Genomic DNA, 15,476 nt, shown 5'->3' on the forward strand with positions numbered 1-15,476 from the left:
TCATAAAAAAGCTACAAATAATTCAAAAGCATTTCTCATCACAAACATTTTGCTCAAAAAGGCTGTTACTAGAGCATATAGTTTTTTTTTTTAATATTTAAAACAGTAAAATAAGTCATATTTTCTAACTTCTGCAATTTTAATGGAGACACTGGTTAAGGTACAAATAGTTCTATGTAAACCAATATTCGAATAGAAAGAATATCATGCATATGAAACCATATAAAGACAGAGAATAAATAGAAAACCGAGTCTATTAGGTCTCTTTCGCATGATTATGAAATTAAATTGCAGCCTGATCCGTACAGCCAATACAGGTGACAGTACAATTTCATGCAGCTAGACATTGAAAGCACATTCTAATTATTATTCTATATTGAATCTACCCGTATACCGCTCACAAACCCAGCAACGATTCACACGTCCACGTTCAGAACGTGTGCAAAAAATAATCCGCGCTTTAATAACAAAACAAGAAATTGCAGTGGAATAATTGGATGAAAGCAAAACAAGGCATGGCATGCGAGACGGACGCTTGCAGGGATTCCGTCTCCAAATCCGGTACACATGGATCACTCTAGTCCACCCCGCGAACTCGGACCCGTTCCCGTAGCTGTAGCGCCCATTTTCCCATTTGTACAACGATTAGCCGTGTCGGTGCGTGTCCCATTAGTGGGCGGAAATAGTATGCCTAGGTCACGGTGCCTCACTTCGGTCCTACGCACAAGAGAGATTTGTAGGATATTGGTGCTCTTCGGTATTGGAAATATCTTGTCACTAGAGGGTGGTGGTAGGTGGCAGGAGTTGGTGGCAAGGTTTTCAGTTACTCACACGGTGGGTGCGACAGAGAACAAATAATGTGTAAATTGTGATTATTTGACAAACAAATTGAAGTTCCAACACAGTGAAGCTTTGATAAAATTTCTTTAAAAAAACAATCTTTTTGTAGTTTCCAGTTACATGAACCATTTTTACTCAAGCTTAAAAATAAACCAGATTAATGATTGGCATCTCTATCGTGGTTTAAAATTTAAGCACCTAGTAGCGCCTGAAAGTATGCAAATATTGATTTCTTCATTTAATACATTAATAATTTGTTTTGTATTTGGTGTTTACGGCTTGTGTTTATAGTTCAATGAGAGCCGCTTGTTCAGTAATGAGTTCTGTGTAAAGGCCAATCAAAATATTAGCCCTCTACAGCTGTTACACGTCTTGCATACCTTTTGGGCGCAACACAATACCAAAGAATGGTCGTTTGATTAACTAAAAACGACGTTGATTCTTTACTCAACATCAATTTCTAAACTATACGTGCTGCTGGTGCAGAGCCCTGCCACTTTGTCAACAAGTGAGCCAGTGCGGTCGGTATTTCTCGGCTTTTCGATAACGAAAGCTCACGAGAGAGCACAACTGTTTGCTCTCTCTCTCGCGCTCTCTGGGTGTTGCATGTGTCTCTCGCATCTGATCTCTCTTTCTCGCCCACTGGAAATCCACTGGAATGTGAAAGTAGCCTCCGAGGAGTGCTTTGGCCGAACCGCTGATAGTGTGCCGGCAGGATGGCACACACCAGTTTTTCCAGGGCTGTCAACCGAGCTGGCTGGTCTGCTGACACGATCCGCCATTAGCGCCACACGCAGTGAGTGTTTTTGGTTGCGGTTGGGTGCTTGCTGAACGAATAGTAAGCGAAAAAAATTACTACAGCATCGAAGGGATGGGGCACACTTCCTGGAACGCTCGTCAATATACGTACGTGTCGTGGACGCGCACAGATCGAGGACCTAGCGATAGGGAGCGCTTCTATTGTTCCAGCAGACGCGCCAACGGTTGTGCGCAATGAGACAGTGTGTGTGTGTTTGTGTGGCTGTAAATAAGTGCATTTGTTTTTTTGGATAAGATTTGATAAGGACACAGAAGCGCAAGATTCAGTGTGGGTGTTTTGTGGTGGCGGTTTTACACCCTCCCCGCCTGTGCATCGTAGTGCGTGGTACGGTACGCCTTCAACCGCACGGGTCCGATCGTATTCGCAGTGACGCGATTAACTGTGACGCTTCGGGGCAATTCTTAACCTTAATCTCATAACCGTGGACCGCCGTTTTTTCTCGCCCGCCTGCGGGTGCCTGCGGCGTGTGCAGGATGTTACAACCACTTCCCGGAAACCGTGTGCTCTGTGTGCGGGAATAAAACGAACTTCCACTCTTGGACGAGGCTTATACGCAGCAAAAAGCTTCGTCACGGCCAGCCGTTTTTTTTTATTTATAAAATGTATTTTAGGATACCTTTGAAAGACAGCTTTCAGATATAAAAATCTATTTCAGTTTTGTTTTATTTGCACTTTCTGTCGCTCGCATCATATTTACAAAGATAGGGATGGCAGACGGTCTGCAAACCTTTTGTGGTAGCCGTAGTGAGTTATTGGCAGAGCATAAATCATTATCTGGTTTGACGAGCGAGTGTAGCCTCCCGGCACCTAGTACAAAGGGTACAAAACCGGGGTACGAAAGCCAACATAAAAGGGAAATCCCCAAAATCAATCCATTTTATTGTGCCGGCATTGAAGAGCCCCAAACAAGTCAACCCAGCCACGAGATCAATGTGACAATCTTGGATTGAATCTCACTTTTTTTTTTGCTGTTGTTTGGCTGCTAAACCCCGTTTTGCAAAAGTTTCTCGCATCTGTCTTGGGATGGGACAGAAAAAAAATGCGAGAGGATTGAAAAGAAATTAGTTTTTACGCACCAGCACCATTCAGTAGGCGGCGGCCAAGAAAGCCACCGAAGGGTGGCCAAGTGTGTGATAAATGCGCAAGGAAAGTGAATTTTAATAACGTGCGGGTGCGCGAGCTTTGGCGTTTTCTGCCACTTTTTTGCCTGCTGCAGCTGGCGGTAACAGATGGAGGTGGTGTGTCCCAGCTGCAGGATAAAGGATAGGATGGGATAAGGTTTCGTTTTCTTTCTTCTGTTCGTTTCCTTCTTGTTCTTGGCGAAAGTGTTCTTGTTGGTTGGCGGCCATTTTCTTGAAGTCAAACAAATGGTATCTTTAGCTAGCTGGGAAGGGGACAATTTATTTCCGACGAGAAGTTACAGTATAATTGTATCCTTTTTCAGTGCGTTCAAGCTTAGGAAGAGTAGCGCCTACAAGTATGCAAAACGGTGCTCGTTGCTAGTCGTTACATTTGTAGCGCCTAAAAGTATGCTAATAGGTTTTCTGTTCGTTTTATGGGTTTCGTTTTTAAATGGTTTATATTATTTTACTTTTACTGATGTTTTGTTTGCTTCATGTTTTAAAAGTTATTTTGTACAGACGTTCATATTTTTTTCATTTTCAATTTGTTTCATAAAAACTTTAAAAAAGGCAAGCATTCTTTCTTTTGAACAAGAAAACCGAATGAGGGAAGTTGTACGGTTATGTCGTACATTTTGGTTTGAGCATTAGCTATTGATATCGAAACAATCGAACACGCTTGGTAAGTACGCCCTGCAGCAAGGGGTGGCAAAAGCAGGGGACGAAAATCATTATTAACTTTCGCTCAAAACCTTCGTCTACAAAAGCGTTAAGATTTATTCGTTTACTTCTAAAACGTTCGTCTAAAGCACGGACGTATCAAACACAGCATGTCCTTTTCACACCCGCAAACCAGCCCCGGCAGGCAGGGCGATTCGTCATTAACCAGTTGTACAGGTTCTCATAAAGCAAGTGATGGACCGGATGCACAAAGCCGGACGTTCCGTTTCCACTTGTTTGGAGAGAAGAAAGTTTTCCGCTTCCCCATCCAACTGACGGTGCGGCATGGACAGTCTCCTGTCCGCCAGTTTGGGGGGGGGGGGGAGGAGAGTAGGGAATTGGGAGGGGACCAACTTTGCCGAACAACAAAGTACCGAGTGCCGCGCGGAGACACAAAAAGAGACCGGTTCGTGGGCTGTGTGGCGTGCCTTGGGGGTCTTCTGGTGGGTTGCTAGCGACCTCATTTCCTCACGTAATTTCCGCGTCTCAATGTGTGTGTGTGTGTTTGTGTGTATTGGTGTGCATAGTTTGCTGTGATGAATTTCAACCAGTGCTGGTGATTTGTGCGTGATTATCAAAAGTGGGCAAAAGCGACAAAATCTGAAGCGCCACAGAATCCGAGTACCGTGGAAGGACCAAGTTTTAGTGTGTCCATTGTGCGAGTATATCTTCACGGTTCCCTGCAACCGTTCGTCGGTTGCCGCAACGAGTGTCCGAACACTTCCCTCGAGCAACGATCAAGGGCTGGAGACTGTGGCGTTTCATCCGGGTACGATATCTCTTGTACGGAGAGGTAAGTTGAACGAAATCCGCGTGGAAGCCGCTGGGGCAACAGGGATAACGAAGAGTGGAAAATAATTAGTTTTGCGCTTTCGTGCATAGAATTTGTAAAGGAAGGTCGGGTGGGCTTCTTTCATTTTCGGCGGACACTTGTAGCGCCAGGCAGGACGCTCTGTTTGATGAGCGTGTTTGAAGGTGAAATTTAGATGAAGCTTTCATTGTATAAAATCAATCTCCGTTACGGTGGAGCGGTTCGGACGGGGCAAGGGGAATGCTTCCGTGCTAGACATACCGTAATGCTTGTAAAAATGTAATGCATAATGAGGAAGGTGATTTAAACGCGACGAGAATATGAATTGGGATGGATTATCAGGCAGAATAGTTTGTAGTAGATGTTTAAAAGGTCTACATTTACTGCATAGTGGTTAGATGTTTTATTAATATACGGGATATCTGGATCTGTAAGAGCTGAAAAAGCTGCGGTAGTGCAATAAATAACATTAAGGTCGAAGGAATATTCCATAAACCTGCACGGTCAAGCCTATCTTTTTACGAGGATTTCAGTAAAATGTCTAGTAAAATATATACCTCACATGGATATAATTGCATATTACACCAATCAAATCTAGAACTTTATTTATCAAAAGTTTCCAAAATAGAACGTACTGCGTTCAGGATGTCCTAGAGCTTAGTAGAAACGAAAAATTCCATGTAGCTTCGAGCAAAGGCTTTATTTTCAGTGGTTTTCGTTCAAAAAAGCAAGAAATCTTGGTACATTAAACACATCACTTTAGAAATACCCCCAAAACCTTTATAATCCCAAAACCCAAAACCTTTATAATATTAGAATAAAAAGTGATTCCAATTGCTTCCAATAGCTTATTTTACGTCGTTACTTGATAACTAGCTTGTTTGAACTGATTATTCAGTTCCTTTAAGTCGGATTTCCGCGTAAATCCAGTTCCTTTTATCCAGTTGATTCTCCGATCAAATATCGTAACGAAGAGCGACACGGCTATCTACTGTAATACGTTTTTCAACCAAAATTCATTGTATAAATAGGTATTTTTGATGAATGTTATTACTTTTCAATATTTTTTTATTTATTTTCAACTTTTCAATAAGTTATATATTTAATACGTTTTTGCAGCAAATACGTTTATTTCAGACTGTTAAGCGATTTCAATTTTTGGGAAAGCAAAGCAATTTATTTTGCATTTAACAATTCTAGGAGCCGATTTGACACAGGGACTATCAGTAAACCGTGTCTATGAATTCGCTTAAGGCGTCAACCGTAGCTTGGGAACAGATTCTAGTTACATATAATTCAAAATTGATAGAAATGTAGCTACATCAAACCATTAACTCCAAATCAATACATTGTATCGAACAATAGCTAGCTTTCTGTCGTTATTGATTTTCTAAAATTCTTACAGCTACTGTACTGAGCCACGAAATTAGCTATTGTATGAGAGAGTGCAAAAACTAATAATGGGGCCCTTCACGATTCGAGTCAGCTTTTTATATAGAGTTTGACGTTTGGAGGTGGAAATCACGTAAGGACTCCATACAAAACCACACACAAAACTAACCTGCAATTTCCAGCCTAGATTATTCTAACCTCAAAGCTAGAATTAGATTCGAGTACCTGCTCGAAAAAATGGCAAAACACGGTGTTGTTTACATTTATCCCAAGGTGCATTAAAGAGATTAGGTGATGGAATCTAGAATCAAAGTGTATGTAGTCCAGGTGATCTCATAGCATGTTTTTTTATTACAAAATTTGAAAATATCTTTTTGACAGGATGGGTGAAAACTTTTGTTCAAACAAGCTTTCTGGAGGCTTGACGAATACACAAAACACTCTTAAAGTCTTCATTCGAAAGCAGAAGCGATAAAAATCAGTCATCTAAATGTATACACCTTGAGATAAGCCCACCTGTATATTATACCCACTTAGATAGCTGCTCGAAAACTGCTATACAATGCAAACAGCTGACAGGCTGAAATTTGAGCCGACCAACTTAAAACGGAAAGGGCCCTAATATCAGTAAAGTCAAGAATTATAACATCAGTAATTACCACGATAGGCGTCTTAATGTCCTATACCACTATATTTTTTTTAACTAAATTTAAATGAAGAAGGGACGATCCGTTGCATACCTAAACCGTCCTCACAAGATCACTTCCAGTCTGGATCGTCCATCCGTAGCAAGAATTGAATATTGGGTTGCGTGGGTTGTTTCTATAATTTATTTTCATAGTTTATTTTCATAATATTCTGTTCCTAAACTTGCTCGTTGAAAATGAATTCATTTGTAAATAGCAAACTAATCCAATAACTGTTAAGGATTTTGTAGATTTGGTGTTACCTTTACCTCCATTACCTCCTCGTAATTGAATTATCATGCTCGATTAAATTGTAAAACTAAGTTATGTAAACATATTACAACTATTAAAACTCCCCAAGCAATAACAGTCTGGCCCAGTGAAGAGAATAATATCTAAAATAGCTAATTTGTAATATAAATTCCCATCATCCATCCCGCGGATAACCACAGCATGAGATGTACCATAATTCCATAGACTTTGACCACGACAATGCATCGTCATTTGTGAGCAACTTTCAGAACCACACCCATCTTCCCAGCCCGGGGAAAACGGGGTTAGACATTAAGCTGCCAATAAGTTAAAGTCTCATAACCTAATCCAATGTTGCGACCCGCAAAACGGGACTAGCGACCGGGCGTTGGAAGCTGGAGCAATGGAAGTATGCTCCATTTGTGCGGAGTGAGCATTTCTCGGAATGATAACGAGGGTACAAACAAGTCAAAGACCGTTTAATCATTGCAACCTACGAGAAACGGTACGCAAGTGTCCGATAATAATCCTTGCGAGCTTCTAGGAATTAAATGCGATGCATTTGACCAGTCCGCTGGACATTGGCTAACGACGTTGCTTGTCAGCAACATGGATAGAGCTTCAAGCATACCTATGCAAGTGATGTGTGTGTGTGTTTGTGACGAATGCAGGTTCTGTTCTGAAACTATTAGCCGGTTGTTTTATTCATATTGTGCAATTCTCGGAAAATTGAAAAACAGTTTGTTATAGTATAGAGCGTTGCAGCTCAGATCAAAAGTCTTCGGACGGGAGCATTAGCATTTAAATTTGTCTCTAAAGTTCACACACACAAAAACACTTGCTGCTAGTTCCAGTTCAATATGCGTAGTAAATGAAATATTTTAAAATTTCACGCAGACCATCGTATGTTGATGATGAAGAGAAAAAAGAGTCACATTCGCTCGGCCCTGGCAGATAAAGCGTGTGCTACACGCGAACGTGCAGTACACACCGTGGACAAGGACGATAATCAGCGCACTATGCACTGTGCACCGTAAGCACATATAAGCTTGGCGGTACCATACAGCCCCATCGCCGGCAACGGCAACTGCCGGGCGACGCGATCTTAATGCGAAAAGAACTAATTCCGCGCGAGCATACATCGTCATCGTTGTTGTGGCGCCGTTGTTACAGCTTGCTACATGCCGGGTGCTGCTGGTGCCGTCGCATTTCCCGCCGGGCTGTTGCTGCAGGCGCTAACAGTGAGTAATAGACCGGACGCAGTCCCGTGTTTGCTGCGCAGAGTGTGTTTGTTTGCCGCAGCCCACAAACCCGAGTACATAAAACATAATCATTGCAAAGAAAAGCCAAATTTAATGCTTCCGACCCGGCGGGTGCCACCACCAGTGGAGGAGTGAGTGTGGGGAGGAGCATCATAAAACTGAAATGCCGGAAAGGTGGACCAGGTGGACAGATAGGTGTTTGGGAGCAACGGTGCCAGCATTGGGCGCACGGTAGCCCGCATAACGGGTGGGCGTGTTCTCTTTCTGCTTTCTACTTTTCGCAACCCTCGCGGCAACACCACACATTTTCTTGCTGCTCTATTTGCATTCACTGCATTGTTGCATTCATCAAGTGTGTGTTTGTGGGTGTCGGAAACGGAGAGTGTGCACTTTTGTGGTTAGCCGTAGCTGAAAGTGTTCTTTCTCGCCAGCCTGCGACGCCGAGAACGGGGAAAACAAGCAACAAGCGCACAGCACGATATGGTCAACGCTCGGTTCGCCCTGGTATGCAATTCACTATTAGATAGGAATATCTTGCTCTCTCTCTCTCCTGCTTTCCCATCATCCAACTTGGCTTGGAAAGGGAGGTACTGGTGCAAGTGACACGTTGACTGGTAAGAAAGCATGACATTTATTTATTATGAACTTCGGGGGCTGCCGGGCTTCTTTGCGCCATTGCGTGCCGCGTACCGAGCCATTGTTCATTCATTTCCGTCCGTTTGTCAAATGCAGCAGCAACTGTGGTATGGTGCCACTCCTACCACCCATCTTAAACCCCTTGAAGGCAATGCGCATCGTTTGTTCCTACTCACGGTAAGAGAGCCGGCACTTGTTCTGTGGCATAGTCCCGCTGTTGCAAGAGTTTTCATGTTTGAGGATTTTGGTTTTTGTTGCTTCACCATCTCGCCATTCTATAATGTAGCTCAGCCATCGTTTTTTCTGTATTCGGCCGACCTTTGCCATCCCATCTAGCCCACTCACAGCCCCTCCCCTCACACCTCCGCTCTTGCCCCTTCCCCTCCGGAGGGACTTTGCATTGCTGAATGTTACGGTCGGATGGCTTAAAATGCAATCAGCAAGGAAGAAAGTAAGATGTTCCGAAGCGACTTTTCGACAGTGAGTCATTGAGGCTGTCAGAAAGTGAGAAATGCTAAATGATATTGGCTATCGTATAGAAACAAAAAGCGGGAAACACTTCTAGCGGAGGAGCATCTCGGTGACGGTTGTTACAAGATGCTAAGCGTCGATCATCGTGGGTAAAATGGTGCTAAGCAATTGTGAACCTCATATTGCATCTTGTTCACGAAATGATTTTTGTTTGATGAAGGAGTTGAAGATGAATTTCATCTCATTGAGTCCTCAGAATAATTTATTTCATATTTTTGCTTTGCTGAACGAGGCTAGTAAAGCTGCCATGTTTTTTTTTTCAAAAACAACCCTAAATCAAGAACATGCGATAACATTTCTTTGTACTTTCTTTCTGTCATTGGAACAATATTCTTCATGCCTGTTGTACCCATTTGACAATTACCTTTCACCATATTGAATTTCATGAGCTTACCTGATCGTGCCTGCATCGAATCGGTGTTTGTTTACTTATATTCAGGCTGAAATAATCTAACCTGAAAATATGAGGCTAATTTTAACACGATTTTAGTGGTCAAGTGTCTAACACCATAAAAAACAGCTGGTTCGTAGCGTAAAACCCCTCAAAAATAGTAAAATGTTGAGCTATGATATTGCACATTTTGAACACGGAACAAATCGAAAAGCGCAAAATATATTTGCATACAGTTAGGCGCTCGTTATCCTCTACTTTCTGGCACACTCTAAACTGACCGCAGTATACCAGAGTTAGCAAAACTATTTCAAACAATGGACATAAAAGCCTTTCCAAAAGATTATATGTAATATTTTATAAATAACACGTATTACTGAAAGTAGTACATAATATAATATATCATTGCATACATTTAGGCGCTTGTGAATGGGTAATTTTTAAATTTGCCAAAAATTAAAACAAGTTTTTATTCTTTTATTAGAATATTGCACCAGGAGATAAGTCAGTATATTCAAGTATTTTGTAGACCAATCATAAAGCATTGGTTATTAGACCTTAAATCGATCAATAATAATAGATAGATAAATATAAATATAAAGAAAAAATAAAACTCTTGGAAAGACAATTCAAATACAAAATAATCCTTGTGTTCATTGAACAAGGATGCGTATGAATAATGATTAATCATAGTATTTATATAACTATAAATATAAATTATATTTAAGCAATACGGCCTTTTTGGACCGTTACTCCTGAACAAAAAAAAAATTATGTCACATGCAGGAAATGCTCATAAAACAAAATATGTGAATGTAAAATGTTTTAGAAATATGATCCAAGTCGAATTCTGCTTAAAATAAGAAAATATACAAATAGTAAAAAAAACAGTAACATCTTTTCCGCCAACTGATTTCGTACAGAAAATAGAACGCGCATAACCAAAAAAGGTATGAAAAAACTAGAAAAATAAAACATTAGGATTGTTTTTATTTCTCAGATGATGAAAATCAAAACACTGCGGTATGAATATTTTCTCCTCGCAATCGTACCACGATTCATCTTTCCTCCAGATGATTAATGAAAGAATGATTTATGATGAATTTGGCATCACAGAAATATGATACTGCTTTCTCTCGCATGTTAGCGCAGCAGTAACAGCAAAAAATATATCTTCCGGTGCAAGGATCTCCATTTATTTATCTCTTTCTGTGTATACATCGATTCCGACACAGGCGCTGAGTCACGGGGAAAGCGTGGAGGTGATTCGGTTCCGGTGATTCGTTTTGCACCTTTCTTCCCCCCCCCCCGGATTGGCTCAATCATTTTGCGATACAAAAGAAAGCGTACGCAATCATTGATGAATTAATTTCATTAATCATTGCCAAAGTACGCACGCTAGATTCGCCAGAAGGCGGACAAATGGTAGCAATTGTATGGCTATGAGATGGGACAGAAAGAGAGAGAGAGAGAGAGAGAGAGAGAGAGAGAGCAGGTGCAATTGAATGGCGGGAAGAAGGCAGAAAACCGATCCAGCACTGGAGGTGGAAAATGAAGTGATCGTTTACCAATTATCGTCGTCGTCACGTTTCGTGCACCATCAAAGAAAAGCTCACCTTTGTGTTGCTCTCAAGGTAGGTGTGCGTTCATCCCGCATCCTGGCGCGAACGGAACGGAGCTGCATGCTTATATGTGTTTTCCCCCTCTTATTGACATAGGACAAGTATTAATTACCGGCTGTGGCGCAAAAGCGATGCTTTGCTCCTGCATGCTTGCGTAGGACGACATGTTGTTGCTGCGTTACTCCGTCAGATAACGCTCTTCGCGGGCTGTGGGGGCTGTTTCGTGCGTGGGCCCATCCAATGTGCTTGGCAATGATGCTTCTTAATGAAGTGTTATCTTCACGCGAGTACGAAGTACGCCACAAAGGAAGGTAAAGTTGTGGGCCAGTTTTGAAAGGATTGCAACATAGAATTCGGTTTGCTGCTGCTGCTGCTTATCACTTTGGAGTGTGTTTTGCTTTAATTGAAAGTTTGCTAAAATAACAATTGTCTTGTGCTGAGATGGAAAAAGTTTTCTGTTCACGTCGTGTAGTCTAAATTTAAACAGAAACACGAGAAACGATACAGCTTTTGTGGATGCAGTGGATGTATGTTTTTTATTCTGACGCTTTTTAGAACGTATTCGAGTGTAAATTACAGTCGATGCCATTATACTTTGCCTCTAAGCTACCTATTATTGTCTCAAAGGATCAAATTTTTGACAGTGAGTCCCAATTTAGCATCGCTGTTATCAAGTTTTTCAAATCATCAAGAGTATATAAAACAAGCACCAGCTTTCGTTGAATCACGTTGGTTTGGTGATCATTAGACTAATGAAAAAAATATTTTTGTGTTAAATTTTAAATTTTATGTTAAATTTAAACTTAAAAATTTGACTGCATTTTAATGTTGTATTTATGCGTTACAAAGTGAACATAGTATCATATTAGCAAACACTATAACCATTTTGGGTCTCTGTTGGTTTTGTTAAGCTCGGGAAAAACAGTGTGGAAGACATGGATTACCCAACCATACAGGATTTTTCCCAGGAGTTCTCATAGCTGTGAGGCGGTTTATTGAATCTTTCTTATGCGAAATGAACTTAATGTAATAGGAATTGGATTCTATAGCACCCTTGTTGGACTAATTCAATAAGAATTTCCAAGGAGCCTGTTCAAAAAGCGTGCCATAGAATCCAATTTCCAGCATATGAAGTTCATTTCCAATAGAAAAGAGTCAAAGAAGCAACTCTGGAAAACCCTGTAATTCTGCTAATTCTCCCGAATTATAAACATTTTAGTAAATAGTAAAACAATTAAACATCAAAAAAAAATTGTGATTTAAAATGGAATTTACTTCTTTACTGCTGAGCAATAAAAAAACAACAAATATGTCCATTTCACATTACACAGCATTTGGTAGGAGTGTGCAAGAGATTCCAGGGAAAATTGTGGCAATTTATTTAGACTCCATCTTGCTGCGATTTTTCGGCGCTATTTTCTTCCACGAGCGATATGCAAATGGTGAAGACCCTTTACCAGGAAAGGCCCCCGAATCGCTCCAACAGCTTAATGGTGTGGAAAGTTTATTTGTGATAAAGTAAACCTACGCCCGGTTTGCATCTGGCGGTATGTTTGTGTTAGCAGCAAAAGCTTCCAACACTAATAAAACTGATGTTCCTAAAAAAAAAAGTTTCATTGTACCGGGTGATACTATTTTCTTTACAAATACTTCCTCTCTCTTCTGTGAAATGAAAAATAAAGACAAAGTGTATGATTTGACATTTCAGAACGGGTTTGGTGCATTAACCAGTGGTGCTCCTGCTTGCATCCTACTCATGCTGCTAGCTGCAAAGGACACCGATCCTTTTACCCATGAACCGACGAGCGGCAAACCGGGCTAATATCATACATGTATGCACTTTTTGCCGGTTGCCGGAATTGCTAAAGGTCAGAGTATTTCCGCCTGACTGGGTACACTGTTGGCCGGGCAAACGGAAAGCATTTCCAATAAGCGGCGGTTGTTTATCCTGAGACGGTAAGAACTTACGCGTAGCGGTGTGTGTGTGTGTGTGGGGGAGAAGAATCAATGACCTAATGCCATTCCATGTCAGTTGTTCGGTGACAACTTTCGCCGTAATGCGGAATGCTATTGGCATTTTCATAACATTTTGTGACAGTTTTTTTTACCCCGCTGCTGTGCTGTGTCCACAGGTCCGTTTCGGTCGTTATTTTGTGTGGATCAAACGGTGAGAGAGAGACAACGACCGAAGGGGTTAGAAGTATTGGTTCACGGCGGGATAAAGTAAGTAGCTTTACTGTAAGTGGGTCCCCCGCTGGACAAAGCTGACGGGTGATCAGCGGGAGCCAATTATTTTGTGATTCTTTTTGCCCACCTTTACGTTTCCCTGCGTTAGTATAATGATGTAGTATGCGTTACTGCCTGCGTTATGTAGTTAAATGATATGAAAAAAAAAAATGGAACACATTTATTAAACACATTTGTTTATTTGTCTTGTATCGTATTGCCCATGGCATTGCCAGTTTCAATCCAATTTGGCCGCTGTTTGTGTCTTTGTTTGCTGCTTTTGGGTGTACGGTCACTTTCTACCCGTGTCGTTGACACCCGCGCGTTGACAGCTGGATGAAGCTCACTGTCGGTGTCCATTCGTTACGGAACACTGGCCATAAACATGGCCATGTGCACACTGTCCACTGCTAATGCATGCTGGAAAATTGGGCAAAGAGAGAGAGAGAGAGTGTGAGAGAGAGCTGTGGAGAACAAAAGGATAAATACAACAGAGCAACAAAGCGAGCGAACTTTCAAGCATCCTTGATCAGACCCAGAAAAAACTAACCCTCGCCATACACTTTCGATGGACAGCCGGGTGTCGAGCTCGGTGGCCAACCCGTCGCACCCGAACAAGTGCGACAACTGATGTCAAATGAAATTTTGCTCCGATCAGCCTCTGTAATCTTCTCGCTGATTGGGGCGTCACTGCTTGTTTTCGCACGTACACATTTTCCACACACACATATACACATGAACACTTTTCGTTTACCATTTTGAGGCACCATTGGAACGCAACGGATCGCGCACGGTTCGAGTGTTGTTTTTGCCAAGCACTCAGGCGCTTCTTTGCCATACAACCGTGGCCGTGGCCGACCGGCTTAGGTAGACCTGTTGCGTAAACCTGGCCCAGCGTCGACGGACTCGCTGTATTAACGCCTGCTGGCGAGCTGCTGCAGGTTATACATCCAGACACACACACACAGTTGGTGTCGATGGAGGGCAGAAAGCTGACTGGTGGAACAGTAAAACCATTTCTGTTTGATAACCGGATTTGGGGCCTGGCATCCTTTGCGGTGGTCGACCAAATCGACGGCGACAGACAGACAGACGGACCGGGCGGACGCATGATCGGCACTAATCGGTCCGGTGCCTTGCGTGATGCAGCGTGGACGTGTGAATTATTTATTTTGTGATGAGCTTTTTACGAGGATAGCAGGAAATTTGTTCATAGTTTTGGGCAACAAGCAAAGTTTCATAGAAAAACGTTGTCGCAAGCTTTATGGTGATAATAAATTTCGAAAATAATCAAACATTTTAGTGACTTAGAATTTTAGTATTCCACTAGAAGTTTTTGATCTATGTATAAAAACATCGCCTACCATAACTATATGGGCAGTCGTTTTTTTGCAATCTACGCAAATCCGGAAGAAATAGATCAAGATCTATTAAGGAGAACAGGTCGATGCAAAGCCCGTTGCTAGGTTGCCATTTTCAGCTCGTTTTTGACAGTTTCATTAAAAAGTGTTTACAAACAAACGGCTAATAGTTAACGCGGAAAAGTGGACGAATTTACTATTAGGAAGGTTATATTGGTTAAATTTCTTGCGGTCAATCACTTCTGGACAATAAAGGAGAAGTAATTGCAGTCTACTCTGTATTCAGAAACATTGATAACCTTTTTCATTGTTTGCCATTCCGTGACCACAAACCACTACCGTTTGCAACGGTCCTGCTGGAAAAACGAAATGTTTAACATGTTCAACTGTGTTAAAGAAGTCCTTTTTACTTTCAATTGAACACTGAGAGTAAAATGAAACATCCAATCGATACACACTGGTACAATATGCATACCGTCATTTACTTATAACCTGGCTACGAATGATAAATGAGATCCTTGGATTGTATCAGTCATGTAATATTCTATTTGGATTCTAATTATTCAAATATTCTAACAGGAATTGAATGTGAAATGCTGAACAAAACTCTCATTCACTCCATAGCAACGTCCATCGCTAAACATAAACAATGTTCACTTTAACTGTCAAATTTTCCCATGGCTTTCTGTCAATTTACTCTAAGCGCTTCGACCTGTTCTCTTTCAAGGACCTTGAAATAGATACAAACAGTATCAATGCTATTTCACAGCTTTGTATATTTTTTCATTTTTTACCATTATTGCAT

General features: G+C 41.4%; 1 protein-coding gene across 2 annotated transcripts in view; it reads left to right on the forward strand.

The window, feature by feature from the left end:
* The first annotated feature begins 1,554 nt into the window (after positions 1-1,554).
* The window catches only part of LOC121599900 (ras-related protein Rap1), a 76,775-nt gene continuing 62,853 nt past the window's right edge, over positions 1,555-15,476 (forward strand). Inside the window, exons 1-2 of one of the 2 annotated variants that reach the window (XM_041928028.1) lie at positions 1,555-1,636; positions 4,029-4,294. The gene's annotated coding sequence lies outside the window, so the exon portion shown is untranslated. Of the gene's footprint in view, positions 1,679-4,028; positions 4,295-15,476 lie in introns of both variants that reach the window. The other variant, XM_041928027.1, reaches the window with a different exon arrangement.

This window comes from Anopheles merus, chromosome 3L (assembly GCF_017562075.2).
Source record: "Anopheles merus strain MAF chromosome 3L, AmerM5.1, whole genome shotgun sequence".
Lineage (NCBI taxonomy): Eukaryota > Metazoa > Arthropoda > Insecta > Diptera > Culicidae > Anopheles > Anopheles merus.